We start from the raw sequence: 10,219 nt of genomic DNA on the forward strand, positions 1-10,219 counted from the left end.
CAAGAAATCCCTCTTCTAGTTCTGCTGTGAGTTATCTTCCTCTAGTTGCTGCCATGATTTCTTATATTTGTTTCGCAGTGTTTTTGCCCTGTACCTGGCATATAGAAAGTACTTGATAAAGAATGCTTTATCAATGATTTATTCATGAGACTTATGAGACACTTAACAAGTATGTTCTCTGAAGCCTTCAAGTTTTATCGATGCCTTTTTTTTTTAATATATCAAGCCTCTTTGAATATAATCTTTTCCTTTCTTCAGGGGGTACTCCCTTGTAATAAAAGTTAAGCTAAGCAGAATGTGGGGAAGAGAAGAGCAGGTAGTACAAGGGATAGAGTGCCAGACCTAGAGTTGGGAGGACCTGTGTTCAAATGTGACTTCAGACATCTCCTAGCTATGTGATCCTTGGCAAGTCACTTAACCCTATTTGCATATCCATACTAAGACTGAAGGTAAGAGTTTAAAAATAGGAAAAAAGAAAAAAAGAAAAAGAATGAACATAAATGTTTACGCCAAGAATCATTCCCCAGTGGATAAATGGCAAATGACAAATGAATAGTTCTCTAAAGAATTTCAAATTATTAACTATATTAAAGATGGTTCTTCATTAATGAAAGAAATAAAAATTAATACATTTATGAGGTTCTACCTAAGACAGAATATTGGTAAGGATGATGAAAAATTATAGCGTTGTGAGAAGGCACACTGATACACTAGTCATAGAACTAATGAATTGTGCCAATCAGTAGTTTCTTATCTAATTCACACTAAGATTAAGTGTAATAGTTTTGACTATTCTTGAAAGATACATATTTCCCTGTTTGTAGTGTTGTGAAACAAGACATGTAGCTTACACTAGAAAAAAATTCATGGAAGAAATAAAGTGAAAATGGAATATTTCAAACTGCATGTGACTTTTTGATGATATGAGTATCCATTTAGAATTTATTGTGGTTTGTGGTGTAAGATTTTGATCTAAACCTATTTTTTCTCAGATTGCTTTCCAATTTTCACAGCAGTTCTTCTAAAATAAAGAATTCTTCCCAGAAGTAGGTGCTTGACAAATGTTTATTGGCTGACAGATAGTTTATATTTTCTTATGTATCAAACAATGGATTGAGTTCTGTTGTGTCTGGCCCATTTTCTCATCTAGCCTTTTTTGAAAACTTATCTTTTTTTCTATTTTTTTTAACTAGTACTAAATAGTTTTTGATGATTATAGCTTTATAACTTGAGTTTTAGAAGTGCTATGCTCTCCATTATTACTTTTTTCTTCTTCTATACCTTGTGACATTCTAGATTTTTTTTCTTCCTCCAAATGAATTTATTTTTGTTTGGCTCTGTAAAGTAATACGGCCTTTTTGAAGGAAGGAGAAGATGCTTACCTTTGTGGATTCTAACCAGTTACCACTCATTTATGAAATATGCATGTGCCAGTTCATAATTGATTAATTTGTGGCTAGATTTCTTCCCTCGTTAATAGAACTCTGGTAATAGCACAACAGGATATGAGTTATGACAACATTTTGGGTGTTGTCATGTTCCTTCAAAACTGTAGAGTTATCGTGCAATACACCATGTCACATGATATCTCTGAATGTGAGGGAGAAAACCCTACTTGGTCTCATTGGTTTAAATATAGTTGAAGGCCACAGACACAAGGTTGAGATGAGGAAGTACCATGTGGTACATAGGAAATAGCTTTTAAAGATAACTCACTGAAGTATAAAATTGGCTTCAAAAAGTCCTGATAATTGAATTTAAAAAGGAAGACTTACTGAAAAGGAGATTCCCTGCTGGATCTGCGGAGAAGAGAAGGGTAAATAAATTAGGTAATGTATTTGAAATAAGAATTGGCTAATATAGGAATGGTACTGACTGCGTAAGACTAAAAATGTGAAGTTTGAGAGAGGAAAATAATGCTTAAAGAATTGTGAAGTGGGCACTTAATGTCTCTTAACTGAACTGTAGAAAGTGTATTGCCGAGTCTAAACTGGACGTGGCTAGAGATTATTTGTGTTCCTTTAAATGGTTGTTCTCAGTTATGTTTATGTCATTGTAGAGAATAACAGCTTCCATTCTAACCTTTTATGTGTGCTTTTACATAGTAAGCATGTAAAAACAGCCTTGTTCTGTGTTAGTTTTAAAGCAGGATATTTTAAATTTTAGACTTTTTTTTTTTGCCAAAGGAAATATAAATCATAAAATACAGAATGTCCTATGAATATCCTAAAAGGCCATGAGCAAAGTATTACCAATTGGGATTTTTTTTTTTTGTTTATCTTGGCTCTAGTCTGTTGTTATCTTATGTCCTTTCCTAACTAGCAAAGTACTGGTTGGGGTAATGCAAAGTTAGGAGGGTTAGTGTCCAGGGAGATGACATGTATGACAGAAGTAAAATGTTCCTGAATCTAATCAGGTGAAATGTAATAGAGGAAAAAAGTAATGGCCTATAGTCTTTTTTTTTTTTCAATTCTTACCTTCCATCTTAGAATCAATACTATGTGTTGGTTCCAAGGCAGAAAAATGGAGATTAAATGATTTGTCCAAGGTCTTGAGTGCCTTGAGATCAGATTTGAACCCAAGACTTCCTGTCTCCAGACCTGGCTCTCAATCCACTTAGCCACCTAGCTACCTCCTAGAGTTTGGTTTTTAAAAAGTCAATTATACATTTACAGGATAAGGAAGCATGGATAGACAACAGTTCCTATTTAAAGGATCTGACTGGGCATTTTATGAGCCATAAGAGTCAACATTATGATATGACAACTGCAAAAAAAAAAAAAAAAAAAAAAAAGCTAACCAAATCTTAGGCTTTATTAAATAAGGGGAAAGTACCCAGAACAAGGTACACATTGCCTCTTCCCTTAGTGAGACTGCATCTGGATTTCAAGTTCTGGGCATTGCATTTTAGGAGGAGCACTGAAAAATTATAAAGGAGGGCAGTTAGGATAACAAGAGGGGCTAGCATCCATGTCTTGGGACCAAAGAATTGAAGGGGAATACTTAAGGGAGCCATGATAGTTGTCCTCAAATATTTTAAAGGCTGTGAAAAAGAGAATAGATTTGTTCTACTTGGCCTTAGATGGCAGAACCTATGAAGGAGTAGCAGGTGGAAGTCGCAAAGCAGGCAATTTCTCATAGAAAATCTTTCTAACAATGAGAGCTGTCCAAAGGTGATATACGCTGCCTGCCTCAGGAGGTTTCTCATTATTGGAAGTCTTCAGGCAAAAAGACGGAAGGAATTACTTGTCATGCGCATTGTTAAGGAGATTCCCATACAGGTATGAGTTGGCTCATTGACTTCTGAGTCCTTTCCAACTTTGAGATATTTCAGGATTTCTATTTATATTTCAGAAGTATCCTGTGTCTCATAAAATGCTAAACTGAAAGACAGCAAAATGAAATGGAAAGAGTGTGGGACTTACAGTTAGAAGAATCTTGGATTCATATCTCAGCTTTGACAGTTACTTTGTGACTTTAGATAAATTGATTCACTTTTCTGAACATAAATTTCCTCATCTGTAAAACAGGAATAATGATAATTTTATTAGCTGCCTCTTATTATTATGAAGAAAATACCTTGTAAATTTTAAAAGCACTATGTAAATATGAATTCTCCTGGTATGTTTAAATTACATGATCTAAAAAAAAATCTATGCAGGGAACTTAAGAAGTATTCTTATTACATATAGGTACACCTGTAACTACAGAGCAACTACTTGGGGTATGTACTAATTAATGCCTTTTAGGGTTATGCAATAGCAAAGGCCCACAGGTACCCAGAAGTAGAAATGTTTGTTTATTCTTAGCTAGAGAGGTAATTGTTGGGGGGAAGAGAAGGAGGAGTTCAGGAGTACAACAAGATCTCTTAGTTCTATCTTTATACTGATGTGAAAGCATGACTTATTTATTTACAAAGGCTTCCTGGAAATTAGAGTATTACAAAAGGATAAATTTGAAGAGATATCACTTCTACCGCTGATGGAATCATTGGCTGGTGTCTTTGGAAACTCAAGTCTAGCTTTAATAAATGATGATGAAAAGTTCTTGCCAACTCATATACTGACGTACAGAGTTAATATGTTGGGAACCAAATGGATAAGAAAACAGTGTTCTGGTCACACTCTGTCATTGTTGAAGCCATTCATTTCTACTGCCACTCCATTGAGGGTTCCAAGCTGCCCGCCAAATTCCCATCATGGAAGTGTTCTATGCAGAGCATCTTTTTGCAAATGGAGATTATGATGTTCCAGAGAGGAAAAAAAATCATTGGTAATATTCCCAGCCTGCCTTCCAATAGCTTGGATAAGAAAGTCTCTGTCTGAGCTCTGGCAAGGGAGAGAAAACCAATGAATCTTGGGACTTGAAGGGCACTTAAGAGATCATTGGAGGTGTTCATATAAATTCCTATATTTAGTGTCCGTTTCATCCTGAACACTTATAGGACCAGAAAAGGAGATGAACTACTTCTATAGCCAAAGTAAGAAATGTTAAACAGATAGACACCCCAGAATCTTGCATTGATATTGGTGAAATATATTGATTTTATTTTATTGGTGAAATATCTTTAAACAACACTAGCAAAAACAAAGACCTATAAATGTGTTGAACATTATTCTATAGAGGACTTACGGATAGTCACAAACAAGAATTAGGCAGGATGAGAAGGCATCGTAATCCATATTGGTGGAAGAAGTAACATACTGATGATATCATAGATCTAGGGGAGGGAGGGAGAGACAGACAGAGACAGAGAGAATGGATAGGCTAACATTTCAAGTCACAGTACTGGAAAAGTAGAGAATAATCAAGGATTAATAGCACTTCATTGCTTTCAAGGACTCTAATTCTTTTTAGCATTGCCTTTCTACTTTGCCACTTCTAAGCTATCTTCTTCATCCTTACACTATTTCTTCTTATTCTTTTCCATTATCTCTTCATCTCCTCTAAAGCTTAAAGCAAAAAAGAAAAGAAAGAAGGAAATTTGGTTGGATTTGATAGGAGGAAAATCTCTTCCATTTCTCCTTTTTTTTTTTCTATCCAGTACAATATGTGAATATCTGTATAGTCATTAATTATCATTTAATAACTAAATCTAATATCCATCAATCTGATTAGTAGTACAGCGTTTAATACATAGTATGGACTTAATAAATGATTAATGATTGATCGGTTGTTGAATGTTGTATGATATTGGCCAAAACTTATTTTTTTGCCAAATTGCTTTCAGTTTTTCAAACTGTTCTTATCAAAAAGCATATATTTCTCCAGGTAATTTATGCTCTCGTTGGGTTTATAAAATACTGTATTTTGAGATACTTTATTTCTAATTCTTCCTTATCTAGTCTGTTCCAACTGAAGCATTTTTTCCATTTTTTTAAACTGGTGCCAAATAGTTTTGATAATTATTGCCTTTTGATAGAGTCAGTCATAATTATTCTCTACACATGGCCACGTGTATTTTTAACTAAATAATAATTCAGATTTCTAAATGCTTTCTTCACAATCTTATGAGGCAAGTAGTAAAAGTATTATTAATCCCATTTGTCAGATGAGGAAATGGAAATTCAGAGAAATAAATCAGAAGAGGCAGTATTCAAACCAACTTGGCTCCAAAAAAGTATACTCCCCTTCCCATTGAACAACATGTTTGAGTTATACATAGAAACAATTTTTGACAATTGTTTTCTGACATTTTAGAATTCAGATGGTCTCCCTCCCTCTACCCAAAGCAGTGAATAGTCTGATATACTCGTACTTTCATGCAATACCTATTTCCATATTGCTCTTGTGTCCTGATAGAAGACACATATCACACATTCAATAGACATCTTATTAAGGAAATATAGTAGAAGATGGCATTCTCTGATCTGCATTCAGGGCTCCTAAAGTTCCTTCTTTAGCTTAGCTGTGGAGGGCATTTCATCATGAGTCCCTTGTCTTGGAGACTTGCTTTGTTGATAATAATCCAATACACTTTCAAGCACTCCATGCTATCTTCAGATCCAATTGGATTCAGCATGCAGAGAATTGGAATAAACTTTAAAAGTATTTTCTAATACATTGAAAAAGTTGGAAACTGAATGAAGCAGGGAAAAAACCCACTGCTTCTGGAATAGCTCTGTAACCAGAGCTGTCAATCCACACATGGCTAGTATGAGAGAATATGGAAATATTAAATTTTCCAGAGATACCTGAGCTTTAAAGCTGCCAATTGAAATGCTTGCTATATTGCAGAAGTCCTAAGCCTTCTTCTTATTTTCTTCTTGGAGAGAGCCACCAAACACCTACTTTTTCTCCATTGTCAGAGCCAGACAAGCAAAGCAAAAAGAACAAAGAACACTGGACCTGGAATTAGAAGACCTGGGTTCCAGTACCAACAATTCTAACTCATATTAACTAAATAACCTTGGAGGAATCCCATAGCTTCTCTGAACCTGTATTTCTTTATCTGGAAATTGGAGGCAATAATATTTATACATCATTCATAGAGTTGTTATAAGGATCAAACGAGATTCTGTGCATGTGTACACACATATAAACGTATAGCTATACTTTATAAAATTTAGCTATACATATATGATGATAGAAAGTGACATTTCATTTTATTTTAGTTCTTTAAGCCAAAATATCTTCATTCACCAAGCATTTATTAAGCACCTGCTGTGCACACAACAACATACTAGGCATTTTCATCTGTGTATTCCCAGGATCTAACAATTCCTGGCACAAAAATAAATTTATTGAACTGAATTTTTTATTTATGTATGAGATATCTCATGGTCAATGGAAATGATTAAAGGTAGGAGTGAAGCAATGATTAAAACTAGCTTCCTTGTCTGCCTCCTAATCCTTCCACCCCAAGAATGAGGTCAAGCTATGAAGTTCACTTTAATGTCAATTTGGGGAATATTTATTCAAAGTACAAACACTTCGAGGTTTTAGTGATCAAATGCTAGACAACTTTGGGTCATCAACTAAGAAAGACATAGTAACATGTTTTCCTAATAGTTTAAGGTTTGCAAAGCTCATTTCTCACAACTCTTGTGGCTAGTATAATTATTTTTTTAGGATGATTATTATTGTCCTCACTCTATAGATTAGAAAACTCAAGTCCAGAGAAGTTTGCCCATGATCATTGTCAGAACTAAGATTTGAACACAGGTCTTCTGGCTAAAGCCAGCACCAGATTTTGTATTAGGCTCCTGTTAGACCTCAGCTCGAAGAAGGACTGCTTCCTCAAAGTTACCTATTCCTCAAAGTTACCTATCTCCATCCACATATGTAAGAAGCTGTGCTATAATGCATGGAGCTAGGCTGTAATTTCAGAGGAGCTCCCTAAGTACTTTAACAACAATTATAGGTACCTAAAATATTAAATCTTGGACTAAAATGTTTTCTCCCAGACATCCAGGTGCTGAAGTAGATAGAGTACTAGGTTTAGATCCAGGAACACCTGAGTTCAAATCTTGCCTCAGACATTTACTAGCTTTGTGACCTGTTTGACTCAGTTTCCTCAACTGTAAAGTAGAGATAATAGCACCTTCTTCTCAGGGTTGAAAGTGAAGTAATATCTATAGAAGTCTTAATGTAATATCTAGCTCATAGTCAGTCTTATATAATTGCTTCTTCCTTTTCCTTCCTCCTAAGATTGTAAGTATTCATGGTTCTTTTCTTGTGAAAGTAAATGAAGCAGCTCTGAAAAACCTCTTTGAAGCAGCTTTGAAAACCTCTTAATTATGCCTCTCCTACACTTTTGCTGAGGACAAATTAGAGATAATAGTTAAAGAAGTTAAAAGGCTGGGGTTTAAGCCTCTTTCCCATCCTTACTATGTAACCTTGAGTAAGTTACTTCTTCCTGAGCCTTCTTTTTCCCCTTTGTAAAATCAGGAGACTAACCCCGCCCCCCACCCCCCAGGCCCATCACTTCCAAAACTAGATCTATAAAAAGATGAAGGAACTCAATGGAAAAGTTCTTTAAAGGAACTTAAAGAATGCCAGTACTTTGTGGTAAAGCAGGCCCAATCTTATGCTTCAAGAACCATTTGTGGGAGGCACAAATTAATTTAGTTTTTATCTCCCTTTGCCAGGAAAGAGCACAGGAAAACAATGAATACTAACTGCTTTTGTGCCGAACTATATTTGGGGAAAATGACATGTCCCAGTCCCTTGACTGGCAAATCTGCAAAGGATTAAATATGGAAATAGTACTATCTTTAATGTATACGGAAGCAGATGCCAAATTATCTCCTTCCCAAAGGCCTAATGTCTTTCTCAGATGGAAAAGCTTAATGTGCATTTGAGGAAATGACACAAAACAACTACTATATATGGGAATTTTCACAAAACCCAGCTGTCAAAGACATATGATAAATGATGGCCTCAGTTTGACTTCCAGTCCAGCTGTTTCTGTGATCATATGTCTTTGGTATCTTGAGTCATTTTTTCCAATCTCCCTTACCTTGAAAACTGTGTTGAGAACTTTCCTCTAATCCTTATTTCTTCCATAGATAAATGAAGCCTGGCTGGCATGTGTGCTATTTGTTGCTTTTTCCCCTCAAGTGCTTTGAAATCTAGGATTTCATTTGGTTCTCACAGCAAGCTTCTGAAGTAAAACTCCTTGAAGGCAGTTTTCGTTTTTGTTCTTTCTATGCCTGGTATCCAGTACAGACAGTGCCTTGATCATGGGCACGTAATTAATATTAATAAATACAAATAGATTGACTAAAAGATGGGATAGATAAATGTTTTTAGATGAGGGAAATGAATCAGTACATGGTGGTTGTTACTTTCTAGGAATCACACAATTAGTAAGTGGAACAATTGAGCCCAGAATCTGAAAATGCCCTTTCCAAAATTACTTAATAGACTCTGTTGCCAAAACAAAACATCCCTACGCATAGGGCAATTTAAATTCAGAGGAGGTCCTAGAGAAAGTCTCTTGGTTTTCCTGGCTGGCTGGCTGGCCTACGAGAGAGAGAGAGAGAGAGAGAGAGAGAGAGAGAGAGAGAGAGAGAGAGAGAGAGAGAGAGAGAGAGAGAGAGAGAGAAAGGGAGGGAGGGAGAGGGAGGGAGGGGATGGGCTCTGGCGGTAAATTTAAAAGATAGTCAAGCGCGGTCATATATATATATATATATATTTTTTTTTAACAATAAAGCCATGGCAATTAAAATATTGATTTCTCTTATTCTATCAGTCTTTATTATTTTTAATCGTAACACATGTCCAAGCTGTTGTCAAGGCCCATAATTTCACCTTTGCAGCAATCTCTCTCCTATATCCCCTTCTGTCTCTTGACAGTGCCACCACTCAAGATCAGGTATCATCACACCTGGATTATTCTAATAGCTTGCTGCTGGATCTTCCCGCCTCATCTCTCTTGATTCCAATCCATTCTCCATTCAGCCACTAATGTGATTTTCCAAAAACTCAAGTCTTCTCATGTCACCCTCCCTACCCAATAAACTCCATTGGTTTCCTTATTGTCTCCAAGAGCAAATACAAAATTCTTTATTTGGCATGCAACGCTCTTTATAACCTAGCCACATCCTATTTTCTAATCTTTTCACACCCTACTCCCCAACATGAACTCTTCTATCCAGTGACATTGGCCTCCTGGCTTTTCTACAAACAAGATACTTCATTTCCAGGCTCCAGGCATTTTCTCTGCCTGTCCCCCATTCCTGAAATGGCTTCCATCTTCCACTCCAACTTCTGACCTCCTTGGATTCCTTTAATTCCTAACTACAGTCCTCCCTTTCACAAGAAGCATTCCCAAAGCACTTCTCTTAATTCCAAAGCTTTCCCTCTTTTAATTATTTCCTATTTATCCTATATATTGCTTGCTCTGTATGTATTTGTTAGGTTTTCTCCCCTATTCGATTGTGAGCTCCTTGAAGGCAGGGACTGTCTTTTGTCTCTTTCTGTATCTCCAGTGCTTAGAACAGTGCATAGCTCATAGAAAGTAGTAGAAACAATCAATATTTATTGAATTGAATCGAACCCTAGGTATTCAGATTCTTAGTTAAGGACCAGCTAGATGGCATAGTGGATAGAGTTAGGAAGACTATGAATTCAAATTTAGCCTCAGTAGAGAAAGAACTGTTGGAGTAGAAATGCAGAAGAAAACATAATTTATCACTTGTTTTTATAAGTATAGGATTTGGGATTTGGGTTTTAAAAGACTACTCAATTATAAAAATGAATAATTTAGAAATAG

This window comes from Gracilinanus agilis, chromosome 3, assembly GCF_016433145.1.
Source record: "Gracilinanus agilis isolate LMUSP501 chromosome 3, AgileGrace, whole genome shotgun sequence".
Lineage (NCBI taxonomy): Eukaryota > Metazoa > Chordata > Mammalia > Didelphimorphia > Didelphidae > Gracilinanus > Gracilinanus agilis.